The sequence below is a fragment of the Pteropus medius genome, unplaced genomic scaffold (genome assembly GCF_902729225.1).
Source record: "Pteropus medius unplaced genomic scaffold, Ma_sr-lr_union100, whole genome shotgun sequence".
In the NCBI taxonomy this organism is placed as follows: Eukaryota; Metazoa; Chordata; class Mammalia; order Chiroptera; family Pteropodidae; genus Pteropus; species Pteropus medius.
In genome coordinates this window covers 4,681,371-4,708,703 of record NW_024344241.1, presented here as the reverse complement: position 1 = coordinate 4,708,703, position 27,333 = coordinate 4,681,371, and the positions used below count along the sequence as shown (strand labels likewise).

The 27,333-nt window shown below is 36.7% G+C and overlaps 1 protein-coding gene and 1 pseudogene across 3 annotated transcripts in view; one reads left to right on the top strand and one right to left on the bottom strand.

Moving 5' to 3' along the window:
• The window catches only part of LYRM4 (LYR motif containing 4), a 136,930-nt gene that overhangs the window by 102,616 nt on the left and 6,981 nt on the right, over positions 1 to 27,333 (bottom strand). The gene's annotated exons all lie outside the window — the stretch shown is intronic.
• LOC120607753 (uncharacterized) lies at positions 20,568 to 20,686 on the top strand (annotated as a pseudogene).

Sequence of the window (27,333 nt, the reverse complement as noted above, 5' to 3'; positions counted from 1 at the left end):
TCATTAACTTAATATACTCCCACACTCAGACAGTCATAGCCTTGACCTCCAGGCCCACCCTGTCTGCACCAGATTGAAAATAAGGCACTAAGGAGAAGTAGCCCAAGTCAGACATATCAGACACTTTTTTCTCTAGTCTTTGTATCATCTTAGATTGCTCTGCTCTTAATTTTGAACATCAGCTAAAAAATCCATGTGAAACTATTAGTAACACTTAGAAATAGAAGAATGGAAATAGAGGCAAAGAAATGAGAGAAGGGGAATATAACCTCCTTGGAAGCTGGGGGTTGGGTGGGTATTGGGAGATGGATACAATTTACTGGGAAACCTTATTTTAGAGAGGGCTAATTTTGTTTTAAAAGCAAGAGTAAAATGAAATCTTATAATATTAAGAATCATAAAGGAGAAAGGAAGACAGTTTAGGAACTTGTATTTTTGGGATATAAGCCACTGCCGAGACTTTCATCTTAATCATATGTGAACCAAATTAAATATTTGTAGAGGAGCTTCTAGGTGCTCGGTATCAATTTTAGGGCGGCAATGACTGGAAATGGAATGCTTTCAAGAGGAGATGCTTTATAGCAACCGGGGCTCATTCACTTATAAAGGCATATGGAGGATTTTACTAATAGACTATAATAAATATAAATTTTCTTCATATATAACTACTACTTTAATAAGATTTAAATAGGCAAGCTAAAAGCAATTTCTGGTGTACTTTCTTGCAAAGCATAATGGTTATCTATATGACACAATATCACTGTTCTTTCTCACATTCCCACACTCCACCTAAACAGTTTCTTTTTTGGTAGTGATGGGAGCAGAGAGGGGACAACATAATTTAAATCTAATATTTTGTTTAACATGTGGAATTGATTTTATAATAGAAATTAACCCCAAGGGATCATCCACATTTAAATTCTTGATTCAGGATGCTGCACAGGCATTTTTTGGAAAAATAAAATGGGCAATAGTAGTTATCACTAAATTCATTTTTCTAAAAGCTAGTGACTAGCCTAGAATAGCTAGGAGAAACAGAGTATGACTTAGAATACAAAAACCTAAATTCTTCGAAAGTTTCAGACAATCAGAAAATACCTTAAGATAGAGTTCACCACCACCAAACCAGTACTGCAAGAAATGCTAAAGGGATTTCTTTAAGATGAAAAATATATATGTGAATAACAAAATGGCAATAACTACATACCTATCAGTAATTACTTTAAATGTAAATGGATTAAATACTCTAATCAAAAGACATATGGTGGCTGAATGGAGAAGAAAACAAGACCCATACGTATGTCGCCTTTAAAACACCCACTTCAGATAGAAAGACACACACAGACTGAAAATAAAGAGATGGAAAAAAATATTTCATGCAAATGGAAATAAAAAAAAAGATGGGGTAACAATACTAATATCTGACAAAACAGACTTTAAAGCAAGGCTATAAGAAGACACAAAGGACCCAGGAATTCCTTCTGGGTATTTATCTGAAGAAACCAAAACACTAACTTGTAAAGACTTAAATATCCCTGTTAATTACAGCATTATTTATAATAGCCATGATATGGAAAGAACCTAAGTATCCATTGATAGATGAATGGAAAAAGATGTGGTACATATATATGATGAAACATTACTTAGCCATAAAAAATGAAATCTTACCATTTGCAAGAAATGGATGGACCTAGAGGGTATTATGCTAAGTGAAATGAATCAGAGAAAGAGAAATATCATATGTTTTCACTTACATGTGGAATCTAAAACAAAATAAATGAACAAAACAGAAGCAAACTCATAGATACAAAGGGCATTTTGATGGTTACCAGATGGGAGGGAGGTTGGGGGACTGGGTGAAAAAGGTGAAGGGATTAAGAAGTACAAATTAGCAGTTATAAAATGATCACAGGGATGTAAAGTACAGCATAGGGAATATAATCAATAATATTTTAATAACTATGTATGGTGCTAGGTACGTACTAGACTTATCAAGGGGATCACTTTATAAGTTATATAAATGTCTACCACTATGCTGTACATCTGAAATGAATATAATATTAAATGTCAACTGTAATTGAACAAAAAACACCCACTTTATAAGCAACCAATAAACACATAAACTGGGAAAATATATTTTTGAAAATCGTATCACAAATGTATAATTCTTCTAACATTTAGAGAGCCACAAGAAATTAAAAGAAAAATACCAATAATCCAAGAGAAAAGCAAAGGCTATATGAACTGACAATTCCCAGAAAATAATATACAAATAGTATATAAAGATGAAAGTATAGTCAGCTTCACTCATAAAAGAAATACAAATTTAAACTACATTGAGATATGAATAAAAAAAATAGCTTAAGATACTCAACAATTTATATCAACTGAACTCAAGGTCCAACGTTCTAAATATTCTGTTGTGTATTCTTGTTCTCTCCAAATCTCCAAAGTCCATATCTCAAGGAATTAAATTCTAGATTTTCAAATTAAACACGTCTAAAGGTATCCAAAGGTGTTCAAATTTTGTATGCCCCTTTGACGTGAATGATGTAATGGTTCCCTCTTCTCTTTCTCATTCTTTCTTCTCTTCCACCATCTAAAACACAAGGTGTTTTCCTTTGCCCTTAGAACAGAGATTTCATTGGTTCATAAGGATAAAACTACTACTGCATAAATAATTTTTTAGTTGTATGATTTATTTCAAATCATACAACTAAATATATCATAATTTTGTGAAGGCAGTAGTCACAAACCTGGCTGAATTTTCGCATTTTGTAGGAGAGGGCCATCAACCGATTATTTCAATCTTGCCCCTGCCCTGATTTTTATCATTTGCATTTTTTTTCACTGCTACTAAGGTAAATCATTTATCTTTGAACATATTCTGGCTATCAGCTTCTTGACTGTATTACTGAGAAAGAACATTTCAAAGAAAAATGTGCAGATGCTGCAATGAAACTGGCAGCCAGCTGCTACACAATGCCTTACATTAGAATGATCCTAATGTGAGTCAGATGCTGTTTGAAGTTAAGGCATGAAAAATTAACATATTAAGAGCAACAAAACAGCAACAGCTACAAACTATGAGCAAGCAGACGGCATTCACAGACTCAGTAAAGCTGTGCTGCTCACAAAATCACTGCTCTTCATCTTCCTGAGCACTGCAGAGTTTTAGTGTTTCCTTGTGCAGGAGATTCCACTTTGATTTTCTCCTCCACCACAACCTTTGCCCTTCATTCTGCTATCAGACCTCCAGGTGTCCACAGGTTATTCTACTGGCTATCCTATCACTCTTGCAAGGATCAAACTCCTTCATGAGATTCTTTCACCATTCCAATTTTCAGCAGCAAAGCAATACAGCAGGTGGTAATGAAAGCTCTGTAGTATCTGAGGTCCTAGTCCTACTTTGCTTTCTCCTAGAACCACTGTCAGCCAGCTGCATGCAGGCTATAATAGTCACAGCTTCCCCAGCACTTGGAGGCTCACATTAGCTTTAGTATCTAAAAGGTGTGGTCTGGAAACCAGCTGATGTATTATCCCTCATTTCTGTCATCCTTCGTCACTACCCCAATGCTAGTTTTTCTGCTTATTCTTCCTGTAAAAACATCTGTGCCTTTTTCTCTTTTCCCCAATCCCAAGTGAAGCATCCCAGTAACAAAACCACTCAATCTTTTTTATTGGCCTGTTTGGGGTAACCTTCCTCAATTGCTTGAAAGGCAATTGTCCTCCATCTACTTGCCTTAACTCACATGCACCATATGTCTGGAGACAGTGATTCCTTCACAGCCACGAAGAAGCTGCTGCTGAATTCTGCCATGCCTCCAGATTCTACAGGGCTGAGACAGTAGTGCCAATATGGATTCTCCTGCTGCTTCCAGATCATCCGTTTAGCCTTACACATCAATGAGGCTGTGCTACCTAAGAAAACCACACGTATGTCTCCCACAATGCTGTTGCCCACCCTCTTCTTGAGGTCAACTTTCCTCCACCAACCTGAGGTTGACTCTCAAGATTCATCAAGCCTTAATATCTAAAAGGCACTCAGTGCATATTCAGGCCACCAATTTAAAGTAATTTAAATTACCGTGATTTTTAATGAAATCTTTTAAAGTAAATAATTTTTATAATGAGATAGATGACAGTGTTTGCAGTCTTTTACTGAGGTATCTACATTTGCTTCATGAATGGAGATTTCCATAGCGAGTTGGTTTCTTCTCTTGTTCTTTAAATCTACTAGCTTATTTTTACCTAGTCGTCTTTGTGGCTAATCTTATTCTGCTGCCTATTATATGTTGTATTCTCTAGAGATCCATAATGTATCTCTTTTAATAAAATCTCCTCCAGCAATTGCACCTGTGCCCAAGGTTTCAACTATCATATATTATACAGCACTGGCTACCCAATCTTTCTCTAGCCTACACCTCTGAGTTCTACATTCATAGAACCCAATTGCTTTTGGACTTGCCAACAAAAGGTACCCACCATACCCACTACAGTTTCTCCCACTGAACACTTTCAAAACTCAAGTTACCACCTTCCTTTCCCTTTGCTCCCAATGGCCAGTATTCCCTTCCTACGTAGGAGCATCTTTATATGGCCAACTGTCCAGTCAGACATATGAAAATTCATCCTAAATTCCTTCTTTTCCCTTAATTACTTATATTCAGTCAATTATAAGATCGTACCGATTCAACCTTCTATATCCATTCTGAATCATCTTTCACTTCTCAAATTCTCAGTCCAAATCTTGGTTCATGCTCTTAACTCTCATGCAACAGCCTTCGGATTATGTGTGTTTATGTGTGCAGAGTATAATAAAATGGATAGTAAGATGAACAGAGAGAAAGCTCAAGGACAATTTGAAAGTCATTATTACTCTAGGTAGATAACAGAGTGAGGAACAGAAGAAATCTTCCTTATGAATTTGAGTTCCTCCTAGAATGCAAATCTCACACAGTAGGAACTTTTATCTTTCTTGTTTACCACTCAGTGCATACACAGGCCACCAATTTTAGGTAACTTAAATTATCATAATTTTTAATAAAAATAATATCATTTTATTTATGTGTGCCTGCCTGGCTCAGAGATGGTGCTCAATAAATATTAACTGGATAAATTAACCTATCAAAATGTCATAGACAATATAAAAAAGACCATCAAGAAAAATACCAATAATCAATAAGAACACAACGATAGATAACTGAAACAGAAATGAAAAGGGTTTGCAGCACAAAAACTGAAATAACCTCTGAAAGATAATGATTACAAAATCTGCCATGAGAATTCATTGAAGAAATATGTATTGAATGTCTATTATGTAAGCACTATGCGAGGTGCTAGGAATACAGTGGAGATCAACAAGGTTATTGGCTGCAGAGACAGGTGGGGGCTGAAATCTATGTATAAAGAGATGAAAGAGGAAACAGAAGCCATTCGAAGTAAATACAATGGGGCTAAGGAGACTTTTTTGGGGTAATGTAACAGTTCTTGTCTCGATTGGGGTGTTTTTCACAGGCCTATATCTTTGTCAAAATATTAAACTGTATACGTAAACTGGATGCATTTTAGTGTATCTAAATTATTCCTCAATAAGTTAACTGTTAAAGAAAATCAAAACATAAATAGCATACAAATTATATTACATTTGCCCACTTAAGAAAAACAAGAGGGAAAAAAATCCCATAAAACAAACTGCAATGCTAGAGAATAATTATACACATAGTTGAAACAAGTTAAAATTAACTCTTATATAAACCAGAGTAGAGGACAAACTATAAAATGAAATCTAAAACAGAAAAATTAAATGAGTTGATGAGAAAAATGTTAACAAAATTAACTAACCTTCAGAACAAGCAAAGGTATATAACCTATGAATAACAGACATGAACAAACTGAACTGAGTAGGTAATTAAAGTTATAATGGAAGACAATGTCCCAGAAGTGATTATAAAAAATTGAGAACTCGCTGAGATTCAACAACCAGAGGATAATGCCAAGATACTTACTTATAAAGCCCTGAACTCCAAGGTCAGAGAAAAAACACTTTAAGATAAAGAAAGAACTTGAAGCAGATATTGAATGGAATATAGATAGGTATATCCTTGGATTTCTATTTTCAAAATCCACAAAAGGTTGTTTTCCAGTCACTTGTAGTGCTTTTTTCAGGGTCCAAAGGGATAACAAAATAATATCTATGATTTATAGCACAGGTAGCATGCAGAGGGTATTGTGCTAAGTACTAGATATACATTATATCATTTAATCCTCAGAAACTATGACCCAAAGATATTTAAAATATTTAAGCCAAGACCTCACATCCAATAAGTGGCAGAGCTAGGTTTAAAACTCAGCTGACTACAGTCTGTGATTTTCAACTTCAAGCTATGTCTCCTCCAGAGGCTGATAAACTCTATCCAGTTTTTGTTAAGTACTTGGTATAAGCCAAGTTGTTATTCATTTGAAAAGGCATTAAAAAAAATTGTCTCTGGCATCACAAAGACTTAAAAGATCATTTTATCTCTCAGCACTGCTTCAAGTGTTTCTACAAATAGTTCCAGAGCCAAGCATGTCTTAAGAAAAGTGGCTGAGAGTTTTATGAAGGAAAAAGCTATTGACATAAGCAGTAAGAGTAAGTGAAATAACTGAGTTTGTTTTAAAAAGGAGGACAGCGACCAATGAGAAGGGTTATGTAGTGAGGAAGTGAAGTTACTATCAGAAAATTCACTTTGGAGACCCAAGCTTCTCAGTTTTGGAGGCAGCTGTAAACAAAACCGATTATATATTTCTCTGTTTACAATTCCCCAATGGTATTCCATTATTTTCAGGATAAGGGTCAAATGCATTAACATGGACAGTATACTTCTGTTTATCAATCCCACTTCATCAAGCACTGCTTCCAACACGAACCATCAAATCCAGCCACGTGGGAAGACTTGTAGTTTTCTCAGTTCTCTCTGCTTTAGGCTTCCCTCTCCTTCCACGGAGTATCCTGTGCAGCTTGATTTCCTGGCTAACTCTTACTTGTCCTTAATCCAGTTAGAAACAAATATGGCAAAAGAGTAATATCTTTAGCATATAAATAGCATAAATAAATCAAGCAAAAAGACATTAGGACCACAGTCAATAAATGAATGTGTTAGTGGCATGAAACAAGAGCCAACAAGTGAGCATAAAGAGTGACTAAATTTAGAGATGGATCTAGATATATGAATGTTCCGTCTCAGTCATAATAAAATAAATGCACATTTAAACAATGTATAACTTTCTGTCCATTAAATTAGCAGATTTTTTTTTTTTTAAAGCAAGGGGCACGAACATCCTATTGGTGGGAGTATGAGCTGTTACTTCTTTTGGGAAAATAGCATAATAATAGATAATAACGATCATAATCTTTTATCTACCAAGTCTACTTTTGGTGACCCTACAGATATAACCTCAAATATATACAGAAATATATAAAGAAAGATGTTCATTTTAGAATTATTTGTAAGCATTACAAATAGAAAGAACCTAACTGTTCAATAATAGAGAGGTGGCTACACAATTATATTATATAGCTTTTAAAATAGATGTTTGAAAAAGTTTAAAGTCACAAGTACAAAAGCCAAAGTTTTTATAAAGAGGTATAAGGAGAAATATCCGTCTACCTCTCATTCCTGTCCCTCAGACAACGCACTCTTGTCCTTTAGTTCTTCTCTAGATACAATCAGAGCTAGCAGTTTCTAATGTAGTCTCCGAGACAATTAGATTCATATTAAAACCTCTGTATGTATATTTTTTACTTCACAAGTGGTAGCATTCTAAACACAGTGTACATTTAACTTTTCAATTAAAATGAATCTTAGTTATTTCATAGTGATACAAAAGGAACTGATGCATAAATGGTTGTATAGTGTTCCATTGTATGGATGAACTATGTTGTTTGGCCAGTCCTTCGTTAACAAATACGTAGGTTGTTCCCAATCTTACTATTACAAATAATGCTGTAATCGATATCCTTGTTTACTGTAGCATCACATGCATGTGTTTTGTGGAATCGATTCTTAGAAATGGAATTGGTAGGGCAAAGGATATGTATATTTATAGTTTGATATAATGTTGCCAAAATTCTCTGTAGAGGTACCAATCCACGCATCCACCAGCTATGTATAAGTATGTCTGTTTCTCAACACCTTGGTCAACATGTGTCATCAAACTTTCTGATCTTTGCTAATCTAACAGGTGAAAAACAGCATCTCATTTTACTTTTAATTACATTTTTCTTATGATCAATGCTACTGACACCTTTTCACAAGTTTAAAGCCTTTTGTATCCTTTGCCTTTTCTTAACCCAGTGATTTGTCCTTTTGATTGATTTGTAAGACCTATCAAAGAAGGTGTTTAAGAAGCTAGCCTTTTTTGAAGAGTTGCAATATTTTGCCTGGTTTGTCATTTGGCTTTGTTTATGATGTTTGTGTATTTTTGTAATGCAGAAATGTTCAGTTTTTATGTAGTCAAGTGTATCAATTTTTCTGTTATGGCTTCTGGGTTATACACCATATGTACAAAAGATTTCTGTGCTGTGAATCATAAAAAAACATTCACCCATGTATTCTTGAGAACTTTTGTTTTTATGTTTAAGTCTTTGATTTTTCTGGAATTTATTTTAGTAAAAGATGTTGAAATAAATCAAACCATAACCTCTAAAGTTCTTTAAAATAAAGGATATAACTTTATATTCAAGATAATCTCAATTATGGAAAATATAGGTATAGAAAAACTACAAAGACATATAACAGCATGTTAACAATAATTCTTTTGATTACTAGAATTTATCCTTTCTAAAATATTATAATTATTACTTCTTAATAATTTTTACGTGCTTAGTGACAATAAAATTACTAATATATCACAATGAACATCAGCAACAGAAAAGGTACAATTTGTGGGAGTAGAGATTAGGAAAGGAAACGTACTTTGATAAGTACATACAGCCAAGTGAGATATGTGATAGGGAATTAAATTAAAGCAGTGCCATGGGAAAGAGGAAGGACGGATAAAGTTTTTAGTAGATAGAAACAATAGGTTCTAAAGGTTTATTTTTAGACAGGTTATTCTGAGGCAACAACAGGACAACAAAGTAGATATGTCCTGTGGGCTACCAGAAATGTGGTTTTGAATCCCAGGTGAGAAAGCCCAGGCTGGCAATAAATTTAAAAATTATTGACAAGGAAGAGTGAGGCAAAACTGTGCAGACAGATGAGGTTGTTCCAGGAAAGCAGTAAAATGAAAAGAGAAGCTAGCCTTAGATAGAGCCCTGGAGAAATAATACTAATAATTAAGAGATGGCAGAGGGGTCAGAGTAGAAGCAGGAAAGACAGGAGATAAGAAGGCAAACTTTATAAGCAGAGAATAGATAAGATTGTCACAATTCCTGGAAAGGATAATACAAAGGCTGAAAAAAGACCCAGTGAATTTAGCAGTTAGGATGTCCTCAGTAACTCTGGCAAGAACAACAAGAGCATATACTTATTAGCTATACTGTAGTAAGTGCATAGAGAAAAAAACCCCTAAATTTTTGGAAAAACACTAAAATAATAATTGGGCCTAAAAAAAAGTTCATTACATAAGAAAATGTTTTTAAAATAATGAAAAAGATAACGCGTAAAATCTGTGGAATGTATTCAAAGCCATACTCAGATGAAAATTAGTGCCTTACATAGCCTTATTAGTAATGAAATAAAAGCAGAGTTTAATAATTTAAAAACATTTAACATTTTAGAATGGCAAAATAGCATCGGATGAGAATACAGGAAGCAAGGTATTTAAAAATGTGTCAAAAAATTAAAAATAAAATCAGTGGAATTAGCTAAGGCAACTGAGTTTGTTCTTTTATGTTATGGCTTCTGGGGTTTGTATCAGGAAACACAATTATGAGAAAAACAAAGAGTAAAGAGGACTGGCTGTTTGTGAAGAGGGTTTTAAAACAACCATTTCAGAAACTGAGAGCATGAGCAGACTCCAGAACTTCCCCACCGATGAGAAGGGCCAGTTAGGTTGGTAATCCAGTATGGTGACACCAACTTGCCAAACTGGGTGATTTTTCTCTAGGTGTAGTTACAGAAAGACAGACGTCTGTGTAAATCCACAGTTGTAGTTTTGAACAGGTAAGTGTAAAAGAACGGCAAAGAGAGAGAGAAAAAAAACTTTCCAGGGCTCAAAGGAGGTGCACTAGGAATTTCTTTCTCCATGGTCACAATCTTCCAAAAGCCCTACTTCTAGAACTCAGGCTCATCCCCAACCCAGTCCCCTCTGTGGGATTCAAGTCCTAATCTAAATGTGCAATAACAGTCAAAGAAATTATGGTAAATATCTATTAAAATTACATACATGAAAATTACGTACAAACAAGAGAAAGTATATTCAAAACACCAAGCCCTAAAAAACGATTTTATGTAACTGCAGATTTTCGGTAAGGTTCTATGGGGTTTTTTAAAAAAGTATTAGTCAGGTGAAAAAAAGCACAAAACCACCCAACTAATAAAATAATGGAAAGAAAGAAAGGCACAAGCACCCTGTAGTAGATGCTCCCCTCAGGCTCTGGAGAAAATTTCAGGAGCATTTCTAAGTTTCTTTTTTCATGCTTGAAAACATTTAAGATCTTTAACCTACAATTCATCAAAATTGAACTTCTAATTATTGCTTGGATCTATCCTCAGTCACTGACATTTTGTTGAAAACGCGATTTTTCAAAGTGTAAACCAATTTATCAAAGTAAAGGCCATGGGATAGAGAAAAAAAAATGGCGTATATGATAGAAGCTCTGTTCATCCCTCTGGTGACCAAATCAAAGTTGTGATGGAAACAATGAGCAGCAGCAAGGAAAAAGTGCCTGGAATCAAGATGAAGAAGCCATACAACTAGGGAGAAATCCAAGAAAGCACACTGCAACAGCAGAAGGTAGGATGGGATGAGGATGCGGGACTGCCCAGTCCCAAGCGGCTGAGTGAGACGGAGGTTGTGGTAGTGGCAGCAGCAGCATCAGACTTCTCTTAAAAGGGCTGTGTACACAAGCAGATTTTTGTGGCGATGGACCTGCTTGCTCTGAGCACCAGTGCTGATTAGGCTGCGCGCAGGGGGCACCAGGGATTTACAGGGAGACATTGTTGGAGTAAGGGCCGAGGCGAGAATCACTCGGTACAGAAGTTCCAGAGGTATCCATTGTTCCCTGTTGAGCCCCCCCACTTTCCAGTGTGCAGACACAGCACCGCCATAGTAGTGATGTCATCAAACTGGATAACAGAGGTCACTCCACCCAGAGGATTTCCTGAAACCCCATCTCCCATAACTCGGCCCTCACCCAAGTCACATCCAGGTGTATCCTTAGTGAGTCAGGTGTGCCTTGCTGAGACTCACACTGGTGGAGGCAGCTGACCTCGGTTTCTGGTGTGGCCTTTTAAGGCAACTATAAGCACAGCATCTGTGGATTGCTTGCTGAATCTTAACACGTGGCCCCAGAGGGGTAGAGGGGGAGGGGCTAAATGTGGCATCAGTTGAACCCTTCTCAGGACTGTGCCACTAGACACCTACTTCACAATTACACACTAATAAGACCGGGAGACTTAGGAGCTTTGCTTCATATATAGAAACAGACAAGGAAAGGTAGCCAAAAGGGGAAGAAAAAGAAGCAGAAACCATATGAGAGAACAGAACAGAGATCTAGATATAATGGAGTCAAGTAATCTAACAGATGCAGAGTTCAAAACACTAGTTATAAAGATGCTCAATGAACTTTTGGGAAGTGTAGAGAACTCTAACAAAGAGATAGAAGTGGAAATGGGAATTATAACAGGGAATCAGTCTGAAATGGAGAACACATTATCTGAGATGAGAAGTATATTAAATGGAATAAACAAAGTGAATAAAGAAAAGGATCAAATGCCCTAGACTACAGGACAGTCAATCAGGACACTCAATCAGAATAAAATATAAAAATAATTTAAGGAGAATATGGGACACTATTCAGGCGCCAAATATTCATCTGATCGGTGTAAGTGAAGAAAATCAAGATGTTGAATAGCTGTTTGAAGAAATAATGATGGAAAACTTCCCTAACTTGGTAAAGGAAATGGATATAAAACCCTAGGAAGCTCAGAGAATTCCAAAAATCAGGGATCCAAAGAGGTCCACACCAAGACACATCATAATTAAAATGCCAAAGTTTAAATACAAAGAAAGAATATTAAAAGCAGCAAGAAAAAAAGAAAGAATTACTTATAAGGGAACACCCATAAGACTGGCAGCTGACTTCTCAAAAGAAACTATGCAGGACAGAAGGGCTTGGTAAAAAGTATTCGACAGATTTAGACCCAGAATCTACAACGAAGAATAATTTATCCAGTAAAGCTATCATTTAGAGTTGAAGGACAGATAAAGAGCTTCCCGATGAAAATAAGTTAAAGGAATTTATCACCACCAAGCTAGATTACAGGAAATGTTGGAAGGACTTCTTTAAGAAGAAAAACCATGTATCAAAAATAGGATTAAAGAATAGTAATAACTATATTCCTAGCAACAAGTACCTCAAATGGAAAAGAATTAAGTGCTCTAACCAAAAGATAGAGTGGCTGAAAGGATAAGAAAGCAATATCTGTACATATGAAAAGGAAGGGGATGGAAAAAGATATTGCTTTGATGGACCTAGAAGGTATTTAAGTAAGACAGAGAAAGATAAACACTGTATGATTTCACTTATATGCAGAATCTAAGGAATAAAAAGAACAAACTAATCAAAAACAGACTCACAAATATAGTGGACAATTTGGTGATGGCCAGAGGGGAGAGGGGTTTGGGAGGCTGGGAGAATGGGGTGAAGGGTTAAAGAAGTACAAATTAGTAGCTGATGGATGGTCACGGGGATGAGGAGCATGGCATAGGGAATACAATTAGCACTAATACACTGGCTAGGTGGAGGGTTAGGAGAGGGAGGGAGCAATTGGAGGGATAATTTTACTAACTATATAGATGTCTAACCAATGTACTGTATACTTGAAACTAATTAAAATAAAAAGAAAAAGTCACACAGAGACAAAGTAAAGGCCATGTATAAAACACTGTTTAGCTGTTTTGCAGAAAGGCATACTGATCAAGCAGTGATGAAGTCCTGGCTTCTCTCTTATTTGGTTTTATACTTGGCCCTTTAGATAGTGCAGTACCCTGCAAGTTGGAATCTGAGAGTTGGTGGCTGCAGCTAAGATTCAAAGTCCTGTCCTCACATACTCCTAGACTAAAAGATGAACACGTCCTTCATTTGTGGAGTCCTTCAAATTACTCCTGTGAGGGGAAAAACAAAGATAATACTCAAGTATTGACTGTTCTCATATCTACATAGCCTCTTCTTATGGAGTGGCCATATTTCTTTTAAAAGTATCACTATTACTCTGTGTGCAGGGATGGAATTTTCTGGCGTCTTCCCCTCCACACACACATCCGACACTAGAAATGAGCTTGACCCAGTATCAAAAAAGCAAGTTCAAGCTTTCATCATGTAATAGGGTTAAAAGGTTATAGAATATAATTTAAAAATTTTTAGTTTAAAGTTATAGTATGAACTAGTCAATGTAAAACGTGACCTTTAAATGATTTAAAATTTATGGACAGTATCTATCTATGGTAGAATATTCAATTAATTCTGGATTTTTCACTTTACGGGGGAAAATACAGTATGAACAATGGAAATTCCTCTTGATCATTAAACTCAAATTTCATCATTAAAATTTCCTATCAGTGCCGCTACAAAGGAGCCAGTAAAATGCCTCTTATTCTTTCCTCCTGTCATTAGTAACCAGCAAGAATAAATGAGAAAGAAAGGAAGAAGGACAGGGGACACAGGTAAGTCATTAGCTGTGATCAATATAATCTTAAGGGTAATTCACATAGTGGAAAAAAATATGCAAAGCAATTCTCCCTCCCCTTTCCTAGAATGTATGAACCACAGAATATTTGTTGGATTATTCAGAAGGAAAAACAATCTACATAAAAATATTTCAGGTATATAGTAACATCCTCAAGAAAACTAGAAACCAGGAGGGAAATAAAAAAGGCCGCAGGTGCAAAGTTCGGTCAAAATCTTGGTGAACTTCCCTTCAGCATCCTGGCTTTGAATGGACAGCGAGGCATAAGCTGGGTCTATATTCCCTCACTTCCTGAATATTAGATTGAATCCAGGGCAAGGGAGCCCATTAGCTAACTTTGCCTCCTCGGAGTTAAAGTATTCTGCACTCTATATGTAAGTTCATGCAAATGAACACATTAATCAAAACCCTGGATTTACTGACAAAATCTGATAGCCCCTTTGGAAAGCTTTAATTTTGCCTTTCATGGAGAACAGACACATCTAAAGTCTTGTCAAGTCTAAAATTCTATGAATTTAAAAACGCAATTAACTTCTGTATCTCCTGGGATGTCATAAGTAGCACGAGGCATGAAATACCAGGCACTATATTAAATGGATGGCTCTTTTGATCTGGGTGCCAAACAAAGTTTGTTAAAACAAAGTTTGTTTGCTTGGGCATTTACAATATAAATAACTTGTCTTTCTTCCAAGTAGGTCAAAATATTTCCATGCATTACATTATTTATCTCTATAACATGTTATGTTTGTGTGTTAAGATTTAATTTTATTTTGAAGAACTTGAAAACTTTAAGGCTGAAGAAAATTGAGCAAACATTTGCATTTAAAAATTCTGATACTGTTTATCATACTACTTTTCCATATTAATACTGACTAAATAATAATAGAACAACACTGGGCATTTATCTGCCAAAACAAAAAAGAAAAGTATACGTGGTAGGTCAATTAAAAAAATGCAGTCTTAAAATAAACTCTGATGATTAACATAAAACTCTCCTCATTCTGCCATAGAACTGGCGATAGGAGTCTTTACCTGTGGGCATATTACATCTCTCCCTTTAGGGCATACTGTGGCTCAGGGAACCTGGCCACAGGCTATCCTTGTAACCTTCCATGTTTATGATCAGTACATTGAACTCCTGTGCCAAAACTGCCTGCTTGACCGGATGGCCTAGCTCTTGGAAATTCTCTTGGGATACCAATGATTCTCAAAGGTGGTGATACTTTCTGGATACTTAAGAGCATGCCTTGGTTAGAAGACATGGAAAAGAAATGCAATTGAGTCATTTCATTTACAGGAGCCAGGATACTTACAGAGTGTCAAGAAGGGCAGGGGAAGAATGCACTGCATTGCTAATAATATATCTCACTGGATTTTTTTCTTTTGAAATTTGATATTCTTCATCTAACCGCTTAGGTCCAAGGTTCCAGCAACTGGATGCTGACCATAACTATGTATATACCAGGGCTAACTGGTAAAATATGAAGGGCTTTACTCACCGCTACTTAATTTTAGCACAAAAAAACCTCAGGGATAAGAAATCTGCAACACACTTTCATTCTGAGTTGCATGAAACTTATACTTCTTGGCCTAAATCTAAGGCTGACTTTTCAATATACATAAATGCTCAGAGCACGAAAGTATTTGGCTTCAGTCTTGTAATTCAATGATCTGATAAGCCCTGTCCAGAATAAACAAATGGCAAGTTCGACATGAGTATTTAACAATTATTTTAATGTAGGGCAGACTAACTTAAATAAGTTCCAACTTCTTTAACTACCTACTAAAAATTTTAAATTGTCCACCTTGCATTAAAAGGCACACCAGTGTGATAAACTATATTTAACAAAATGAATTAACACAAAAAGAGAAGCCCTAGCCTATCAGGCCACACACTGAGATTCAGTCGGGAAGCTCTCCTCACTGCATTCTTTTGCAAATGTGTGTTTCCTAGAAATAAGGTCTCATTATATAATCAACAGTGGGGCATAAAATGGGTGATCTGGAAGATGTGCATCAGATCTTCCAGTTGCCTAGCTGTGCTGTCAAGAGCTAAAGCAGGTGAAAATCCTATTTGACACATGGACCAGCCTTTCCCAACATGTGTTATGTGAAAATACTAGTGAAGAAACTCTGAAATGTGAGAAGAGAAAGTTAGGCACCCAAATTCAGAACCTCTGTCCACTGTCAATAACACCCATTACATTTTGGGAAATGCTGGTCTTCTACCCAAGCAGAGGCTGGAGGATGAACATGCAGGTCCTGGGTCTCGTGGCAACAGTTCCTAAAGGTAAGTCCTCATTCATTAAAGGCTATTTCCAGAGCATCACAGTCAACCTCAAATGCTCTTCTCCCAACAATAGCTAATTGATGCAGCATGCTTACTATACACCAGCACAGCTTTGTTATCTCCTTTAACTCTAGCAACACAGTCTAAGAAGTGCCGTCACTTGTTCTTAGATGTGCGAGCTCCCATTAGTTATTGCAGCGATCTTCAATATATTCCCTACCCCTTGTCCCCAAAGGTACGCTATCAAACAGATCCCATAGCCAAGTCCAAAGTCAGATGATGATAAAGAAGGGAATATGCCACTATGGCATTTGGTATTTTGCGCTGAAGGCAACTGAGAAACAGCAAATGCAGAAAGGGCTCTCTACTCTCCTCCTTTCTGCCTAAAAACGGGGCATAAATTTCTTGTGAAAAATGGTTGTCCTTCTGGTGCCTGAAAGAAGAGAGAATTCTTATCACTGGAGATGAGGAGTCTATGCTGAGATGAGTCTGCACAAACTGTACTAAAATAACTCTTATCTTCTATTAATTTTCCCCATATTTTCCTAGTCCATTTCCTACACTATCCTGCTCTTAAGTGCCCAAACCTCTTTCCTTTGCCTAGTCACGTCCCCTCAATTTATCAATAACCGTTTGTTAAAATGACATATAAGTCTCCCAAGTCTAACTTTTCCTTTGGGGTTTTCACTTTTATATGAAGCCTTCATCCCCTAGCCACATAAAAATATTATCACGAAATTAAATTTATATGCATTTTCTCCTGTTAATCTTTTAACAGTTTATTTCAAAGGCTCCAGGCACAGAATGTAAGAGGGCAGAGGAAAAGTTATTCCTCCCCTACAGCAGTCTGTGGGATTGCTCAGGATTGTGGGCAGCTGTAGCTTCAAAAAGACACTGCCCCATGGATGCAGAATGTAGTCTTACTAGAGTATCCTTTATCAGGTTGGCTGACCTATATAGCTCTTTCCCCAACTTATTCCTTCACTCCTTCACTGTTATTAACCATCTTACTTTGCTTAAAGAAGAGTGGTCGAAAATCTGACTCTAATTTCAAGTCATATTTCTTACAACAGCTTGTACTATATATTTTTTATCATAATGTTAAAAACAAACAACAAAATGAAAACTCTTATTGTTACTTAAGACTACATTTAGCACTGCTTTATACCTGAAGTGTTAGTTTTTGGAGAACCTTCATTGTGAATTAAAAGTATCCTATTTTGTATCTGATATCCTGAGATGTAGAGAAAATCTTTGGTGAAATGTACTTATTACTCAAAGGAAAATCATTGGCTCATTTATTTGTTCACTCATACACTTACCTATTTGGCCACCAGATATTGTGTTAGGTACTAAAGATTTAAATGGAAACAGGTCAAGGCTTTACAAAGCTCTCGGTATTGGAGACACATTATAAATTACTGTATCTTCTGTACTCACAGCGAGGAAGAAGAGAGTAATTCAGCCTGGAGTTTGGGAAGTTTTTCTAGGGAGGTGGATATCTTTGAAGGATGGATAGAATTGTGCCAAAGTGGAGAAGCCATTCAGCAAAGACCAATGATAATTTTAGAATTCAAACTTCCATATTCTATATGACTGAGAAGATATATGGAAAAAGAAAGAGAAAAACATGGAAGAAAGAATACAAAGTTTTAAAGGAAGTAAAAAGGGAAAGAGAGACTTCTTTTTAAAAATGCGAGGCTCTCAATACAGGATAGAGTTACCTGGTAATATTTAGCAGCTAAATTAGGGAAGAAGGAAAACACTTTCACAGTAAAGTTGTAGTTTCAGTACTATAGCCCATAAGCAAAATTTAGTTTCCAGTAATGAAACATCCAACTCCTGTGCCCTACCACTGCATGACAACCCCACTCCCAGACCACCTTCCACCTTTTAGGTCCTGTGGCACTTTACTTCTAGCATCACCACTTATCTTCCTAGTACTGCTGGTTGACCTGTAAGCTAGAATTCATACACAGGTATTCTACGTTCTTCATTTTTTCAAGACAGGAAGCTGGGCCCTGTTCATCTTTGCCTCCCCACAGGTCATAGTACATTTTGCACATAGTAGGTACTCTGTAACTGCCGTTGAATTGAAAATTTTTATTTAATTAGAAAAGAAATAAACAGAAAATTCCACAAAAACCCGTGACCCAATGACAAATGTAAGATTATCCCAACAGGAATAAAAATTCAATTACATTTAGCTAGAAGAATTATATATATCAATAGTCATTAATTTTTTAACCTAACAAGCAACTTTAGATATTTTTACCTTTCACCTACTACATTTTTTTCTCTATTATTCATTTAATAATCCTTATAGCAAATTATTAATATTAGACAGTCCTGGAAATAATTTACACATCTCCAATTGCTAGCAAACTATATCTCAACATTTGTTTTGTGAGGTATAAGGTATCTGAACACACAATTGATCATCACAATTCTACTCCTGCAACATTAAGTATGTGGAGGTAATGGGGGTGGCTCCATAGTGTAGTGGTTAGCACGTCTGCTTTACACGCAGAAGGTCCTTGGTTCGCGCCCCAGGTGGAGCCATGGACCATACCCTGGGTGCGCCAGGCCCCCTGAGTGCGCCAGGTGTGCCAGGCCCTGGGTGCATGTCATGAGCATGTGAGAGGGGACGCCCGCCTTCAGAGATCCAATTCTCAAGGGGAAACAGCAACATCCATAGGTCAAGGGTGGAAGAGAGTGTGTGTGTGTGGGGGGGGAACTAAAGAGGGGGTAAAAAAAAAGAAAAAAAAAGTATGTGGAGGTAAGTTACTTTTGAATAGACAGAAAAATAATCTGGTTGTATTAGTTTTAAGAACATAGTTCAAAGCCTGTGCTTTTACCTGTGTCTAAACTTTACTTGGTTACAAAGTAGTTTCAACAGAAAGAAAAAGTGTTTACTGACTACTATGGAAAAAATTTGAAAATATAAAATGTTCTCACTACTTTTGTGATGATGAGTATATGTAATATATTGGCTTGGGAAAAAAATGTTGTTCCTGTGTAAACCTTAAATTCTAAGGGAAACTACGTCGACAAAACTATGATCATCTGAGAACAAAGTATAGTCAAATATTTCTTTCCGAGAGTACAGAGAGAAAACCATTTTCCTGCATGCAGATATTGAGGTTTTAATAAACAAGAAGAGTGGTCTTGATAGATAATGGCTCTAAGCTCAAAATTAAAAAAAAATTTATATTGAAAATTAGCTTTAGATAAAATTTTCTGAAACCGAAGTCTTAATTTTTGGCACATGTTAAGTGGTTCATAGCTCAAACTAACCCTATGGAATAAACCGATTTAGTTACATAGGGGTCTATTTCAAAAACAATTTATTTGAATGTCTTATCTGAAAGTTATTTTGTTTAAAACAGATGTTCTGTTATAACAGGCCCTTAAAAAAGTCTCTGAGATACAGAACTGTAAGGCTTCAAGCTAGAGTGAATCCGAAGTCTTTAGGGGTCTCCAGCTCTTTTCATGGTAAACCTCTCCAGGTAAAGTTAAAGCTTTTGTTCTCTACTCAGTCTAGATCTTATCTGGGAATATAACTTTACATCCACTGCTGTTCAAAACCTATCAAAACTCTGACTGAAATACATACTATTACAGAGGACTGGGTAAAAAGGCAAGTCCTCTATTTCTCTGGATACTCTAAACCTTGTCTGTGGGTTGCACCAGGGACCCATAATCTCGGTCTCTTGAAGAACTGCTTGATTCACTTTGGGCTTGTTATTGTCATCCAACACTGTAAGATGCCAGAGGAAAGTGCCCTTTGAAACTGGTTTTATTTCTGCTGAGGATGTTGCCCTTCATGAAGAGCCACAAGAGGAATTTCTTGGGTTTTAGTAGCAGGAAGAGTTGTGCTTCTAAGCAACCGGCTGCATTTATCTTATGGACACTGTGACTCATATAACTAGTCATGTCCTCTTTTTCCATAGGCTATTCGGAAGCTCAGAGCCAGACCCAAGGCTGTTTTCCTGGTTGTGAAATGTTCTAAGCACTCAGTTTGCTTGTTAACTTCATTCCAGGTTTCATTTTGGTTTTCCTATGCATATTTTCCTGATTTTCTCACTTAAAACACAAACACACAATCCTGAGTCCCTGCTTAAAAACCATTAAAATAAGTTGCGAATAAAATTTAATGTAGCTTCTTTTCAATTTATTTGAGAAAGGATGGGGTTCCAAAATTTATTAATTGATTCAGAATTTGGAACAAGAACATTAAAAGATGGTAAGGTTCTAAGGCCAGTTCAAGGAAATTTAATTTAATCACAATAAAGCAAAATGACAGTATTAAAGAGAAGTTAGTCATTCAAGACAAGTTCTATAGGGTAATTTTATATTCATGCTAAAAATGAAATTTTTCTGTCTACAGTCATGCCACTCTGAACATGCTGGATCTCGTCTGATCTTGGAAGCTAAGCAGAGTCAGGCCTGGTTAGTACCTGGATGGGAGACCACCTAGGAAGACCAGGTGCTGTAGGCATTAAAAAAAATAAAAAATTAAAAAAAAAAATAAATAGAAAAATAAAGACTATAAAAAAATTTATTAGAAGATTTGTGTGTAAAAAGACATCGTTGATTACCCAAACTCACATAGGCACAAGATATTAAGTCAGCTAGCAAATTCATAGGCATTTAAATAAGACAAAGTCCAAGGACCTTATAAATAATCCATATTTTACTCAGTCAGGTTACTGGCTTTTTCTTTTCCTTATGTAAACAAATAACTAACAGTAATTTAATTCAGTGAGAGTAGCAAAGTGAATACAGATCTTTGAAGAACAATAAAATGTTAATTTTATGATCCTGTTTTATTTTGCTAAAACTTCTACATGAAAGGAAGCAAATGCAAATTTTGACTCAGGGTCAATTTTTAGCATTTCCAACAGGAGAAAACTAATCTATTTGAATATCAGAATTTTACAAGTAAATTCAACATATTTGATATACATAAACATAATAACGTCTTGGACATAGTTATTCATAGTCCCAGACTATAGCTCATATTCACTGGGCTCTCATTCAGCACTTATTTATTCTAGTCAAATTTTCTTGACAACTTTAAGCTTCTAAAGGAAGAATTACAGGGTGGTTTTATAGAGTAGTGGTTAGCACGACTGCCTTACACGCAGAAGGTCCTGGGTTCAGGCCCCAGAGGAGCTACGGCCTGTACCCTGGGTGCACCAGGCCTACTGGGTGTGCCAGGCCCCGGGTGTGTGCTATGTGAGTGCATGGGAGAGGGACATCCCACCTTCAGAGTTCCAGTCCTTAAGGAGAGATGAGAACATCCATAGGTCAGGGGTGGAAGTGCATATGTGTGTGTGGGGGGGGAGGGGGGATTAAAAATAAATAAATAAAAATAAAAAACTAAGGAATAAAAAAATAAAGGAAGACTGCTGTTTCTGTTAACCCTTTGAGCTACTTTTAAATGTCTGACTTCAGAGTGGCATATTCAGATTTGGGATTTAGAAAAACATTCTGGTGGCAACATGAAAGATGCTTGGTAGAACTAAGACTTGGAGGCAGAGGTCAGCAGAAGGCTGTTCTAAAAATCCCAACAGAAACTGATGAGGGTTAACAAAAGCAACCACTGTGGGGACACACAATTTCTTCTGGTAAGAGAAATATGTGAGAGAGAATCCTCTGGGCAAGGACAAATGACTATGGTAAAGAGAAAAAGTGAAGTGATTTCCAGCTTGAAGCTGAAGATCCAATGAGAGAGGATACAGGAGGGTCAAGTTTGCTGGGAGGGCTGGAATGGTTTAGGAAAGGATGTAGAGTTTTAGTTCAGACACACTCAATTTGGTAGCATACTCAGAAAATGAAGAAGGCCCTTGGAAAGAAGGGTTTGCAGGCTAGGGGAAAGAAGAGACCAAGGGGCAAATCATCAGGGAACACAGGGTTGAAGCTGCAATTGATGAGTGCAAGTAGGAAGAGCGTGAGAAGGTGAAGATGTAAAATAAAGATCTCTCATATTGAGGGAAGAGAGGCAGAAGGAGGGGTGTTAGCAAGTGGGAAGGAGACCCGAGACAGTGGTGTCCTGCATGCCAGGGAAAGAAGGGTGAAGATGATATTCCTGTGGAGGCAGGTGGAGGGAGAGAGGGTTACCTGCCCCAAGTCAACACAGGACATGGGAAACGTGTTAGTGTCGGACTCAGGTGTCAACCTAGCTCCACACCAGCTGTATTATTTAGGATTGCTACTTTAATTCTATGCGCTGCAGCTTCCTCATTTGCAAAATGGGGGAAATTAGAAGAACCTGTTTCATAGAGTTTTTATGATTAAATAAGATAATGTGAGGAAAGGCCTAACATATGTCTAGCCTGTGGGAAATGCTGAAGTAAAAAATGAGTGATTATTATTGTAATTGTAAAATGGAGTAATAATACTTATTTCATAGTGATTCTATATTAGATAAGGTAATGCACACTTAAGTGGATAATATATAGTTTTTAATATACAGCGTGTGACCAATCAATGTTAATTCAATCTGGAGCCCTCCTTTCTTCTTCTTTGCCCCTAAACACTGAAGGATCTTTGAGAATATGGAACACATATCCCTAAGGCAGTAAATAGCCTCAGAGGCAAGGACAGATTTTATTAACATTATGATAGTTTCCATCAAAATTTGAATGAAACTAGTTCTCTCAGTGCTTTTGATCCCTGGAATAAAACTGCAATTTAGCCTCAGCCAAGTGGGACTTGGTAAAACAAAGGTATCTTTGAGACCACTACTTCCAGTGGATTTAGTAATCTAAAGTATTGGAAGGCTTTTGTTATAACACAATCTTACTAGAATAAAAGTTCCACGAATAAAACTGATAAATTTTATTCTTTGCTGTATCCTATCACCTAGCACCAGGCCCGGCATATAGCTCAATAAATATTTGTTAATTAAATTAATATGGCTTGCAGGCATATGTTATATATCAATGTTTTTGTCAAAAAATTACTGTCCACAAGAATCAACAAGAGGAAAACAGGCACTGGAGATAACTGGCAGTTATTGTGTTGGTGATATACTATAAAATAACGATGCGTGACAGTGGTCTGACTCAGGAATATAGGTTTCTCCCACTATTCAAAAGTAGAGCGTTTCTATGGAAATCTTTCATAAGCTAGAATGGCATAAAGCAAAGAAGCAAGTACTATTAATTTACATGGAAAATTTTTTGAGCATTCCCAGCCAAAATGCAACACATGCACACACAATGTCTCTTATTTCATTCACCATGATCTAAATGCTTAATTACATTGTTTTATGCTTAAGTGTTAACACCCTTACAAGATCTCAGGCTTTTCTGATATCTTAGGACATATCTTGCTAACAGATGCACAAAATAAATCGACCTAAAGCCCAGATGCTCACAGACACAGCTCAAAGCTCTGGAGGTACCACTCTCACTGTTACTAGTGTGCGCTGCCTATATAGAGGTTCACTGCAAAACAAACGCTCAACACGCTTTTCGCCTTTTTTTTGGTAAAAGTGAAAAATCCTCTTCCAATTTCTTCGGTTGGCAAAAATGGTAAAAAGCAAAGTGGTGTAATTTGAACTTTCCAGAAGCAGGAGATACCTGTATTGGGGATTCTAATAGAGCTCTTCGCCTAAGCAAAGTCATAACAAAGGTTATTTCAACCTAAATAATACAAACTCAAAGGCTCCCAATCACATTATCATTGTCTTAATTTGAAAGTGCTTTACAGATTACAAAGCCTTTATATGCAAATTCTCCCACTTAAAAATATGCTGGCTTGCTTGGATTTATTAGTCCCTACTGTAGGCAAAAGCAGTAGGAGATTAAAGAAAAAAATTAAGATGGCGGGACTTTTACTCTTAAAGTACTCAAAATAGAGTAGAGACCAGCGAATCTTTCAAGGGCAAACTCTAAGTTTCTTGGTCTGCTCCCCACATTTGACCTGGTGTCCTACCTCTTCCTCTAGCTTGCTTTCACCCACACTGCTCCATCCCTGAGGCAGACATTCAGGATTCCAAAGATCTGTGTGACTGTGCTGCACAAAATGCTAGTTTCTAATCCTGTTGTCCACAGTTCCCATTCTCTTGTGCATGTTAAAGACTTAAAGAATAGAAAAGAAATCAACCAGATTCTCTTAGGTTCCAATATTTTAAACACATCTGTTTTTAGGCTGGCAGATAAAAATACAAAGGAATTGCAAAATGAAAACAGGCTGTGGTGAAAGGTAATAACTCTTTCCTCCATTTTTAAAGAAGAAAAAATGGAGGATACAGTAAAAATAAACACTGAATTCCTCTTATTCCCTAGGGTTAGAAGGATGCAGAGAAACAATCTCTGGTGTTGGTTATATACCTGAAATATATAAAGTTTTTCAAACTCACTGTGGATTAAAGTTAATTACTAGGGAAATAATGTTATTGCCAGTAGATGACTGTACATGCTAGCAGTATAGGTTATGAAAGTTTTTTATATTTTGGTTATTTTAAATTAATCTAAATAAAAAGGTTTATTTTCCTCTATATTATCTTACACAGAGGTTCTTCTAACCTTTGAAGAGGAAGAAAGGAAAATTTTGTGACTGGGCCCTAAACATGGTCATCCCTAGTAGTTTATCAAATCTTTTTCGTTTTTACTTGTTAGTAAGCAGTTACCCATACACACAGCATTCACTCATACAACATTTCTTATTTTACAGTGTGTTCACTGAGGAAACAAAGTTGGCTCAAACATGGTTTCTACTGACTGTGGATGACAGTCTAGTGAAAAAGGGGCAAGAATTAACATGGCAGAATTTTACACAAGGTGTCTGGAAGACAAGGTAGGGGACTAGCGTGTGGTTGGGAAGTTTTAGAGAATTAAGAGTTTGTCTATTAGCTGTATAAAGGGCAGAAAGTGTGTTTAATATAGGAATCAATCTGTGATCACGCGAAGGTGTAGTTTTCTGTTCAAATCTTGGCTCTGCTCCATCCAAGGTCTTTAAATTGGATAAACGATTATACTTTTTCCTCACAGAAATTAACCACCTACCACACTAAGCGTGGTGCCCAGCTCAGTAAGTTATCTACCTGCCTTTTAGAAACATCATGGTGAGAACTGACGGCAGAATACGAACACAGCCATCTGAGTGAGGAGTAATGATGGGCTGGGCTAAGGTAGTGGGGATGAACAGGTGATGGGCTTGAGAGGTATCCAGGCAGAATGTGTGGAAGAGCAGGGAGCGAGGTAAAGGGAAAAAGGCACCTTGCATGAACGCCCTGTTCCCAGCTTAGCTGTGGCAAGTTTGGTGTGGTGTGAGATGCCTATTCCATCTCTGAAGGAGACTTGCAGGAGGCAAGTGAGTAATGCGTCTGGTGCTTGGGACAGGGGCCTGGACTGAAAATAGGCTTGGAAGTCAACACAGAGGTTGGCAACTGAAACATGTATTGTGATAAAATTACAGAGAAAGTATAAATAGGCAAAATAGGAAGGCCCAAGCACAGAAACCTGGAGGATAGATATTCCTTTAGGTATACTATTATAGTCTCAGATGAAAAAAGTCTTTCAGATATGGGGAAGGAAAGATGCCTAAGCAGGTGCTGAGACTGAACCCTGTAGTCAGGATTCTGGGGCCTAGAGTGGGCCAAGCCTGTGAGCAACATTCCTTCCAGAAGGCTGCCTGATCAGGATCTGCTCTAATTTACTTATACATCCACCATGAAATTCCTTCCTTTAGAGTTTCAAGTTTGTGGCTAAAGCATTGAATTCCCACTAAAAGCTGTGCTTACTATTTCGATGTCTCTACAAGTTTAAAGTTCATCACAGTGCTGAAATCTTTTCATTCTTAGAAGGAAAGAAGCAAAACTCTAGTACAATAGTGCTCAATAAAGATTTGTTAATGAATGACACATTTGGATCAGGATAGAAGACCAGTGGCGTTTTCTGACTCCAATATGGCTGCAAGGAACAATTTTTCTCAATTAATTTTTCTGCTTAGTAAAAGGCAAAGGGAATTTTAGATGAGATGCTTCTGCCTATAGAAATGATTTTGGTTAAAACATCACTCCTAGGGATCAGATCAGGGTAGGAGTAATCATGTAGGGAAAATATTTGTATTTATTTTGCAGACAAGAAAAAAAAAGGCATAAAGATATTAAATGAATAATTATGCTATAGAGTAATATTCATAATTATAATGAATTGTCATATGAGTAACTTCAAATAAATGAGGCCAAAGAAGGGGTATTAAATCCACTTAAAAAATTACCCCAGGCACAAAAGAATAAATATAAGGCTAACAGATGCATTAATGATAACTAATTAGGGTAGCAGCCACCTATTAAATAAAACATCAAATAAATAAATCTGAGAACTGATATAATCAATTAACTGAACCCTGATGAACATTAAGTAGCAAGTTAATAACATTAATATATGAAAGATACATAACTGGAGAAAGAAAATTGAAAGCATATACAGAGTGCTGCAGATTAACTGCGAGGGCCAAAGAGTGCTTTAAAATCCTGCCTGAAATGTTCCGATGTTCTCCTGAAGCTACATCACTGCACACAAAGGTACCACAGAAAATATCTTCTTTGTACTACGTTACAACTAATATGTGATACTTCATTTGGAGCGATTTTTTTTCCTTCCAATTACATTCTCCTAACTTAAGTTCTAATTCAGTGTATTCGACCAATCACTAAGACCAGCTAATTCTATTTCTTGATATATCTCGAAACCAGTCCCTTCTCTCCATTACTATCACCTTTGCTCCAGTCAGGCCTTCACCATCTTGACTGAACAAAACTAATGCAATCATCTCCTAACCGGCCTCCATGTCTTTAGTCTCTTTCCCGTCTGGGGTGATGTACTTAAAAAGTGTTTTCTGCAGTCTGCTTAAAACAGCTGGATGGATGGCTTTTCAATGCCTAGGAACATGTTCCAGCATATTGGTATGGCATACAAGACTATCATCTCTGGTCCCATCTATGTCATCTCTCTACCCTTATGTTCTCCAACTATCTGCCATCAGTGACACCAAACTGCTGGTAGTTCCTTATATCCAACACCAAATACAATGTTTTTGTTTTTTGTTTTTGTATCTGTTCTCTCAGCTTCTGCCTCCCTTCTCCAGCAAATCCCTACTGAATCTTTAAAGCTCAGGTCAGCCACCATT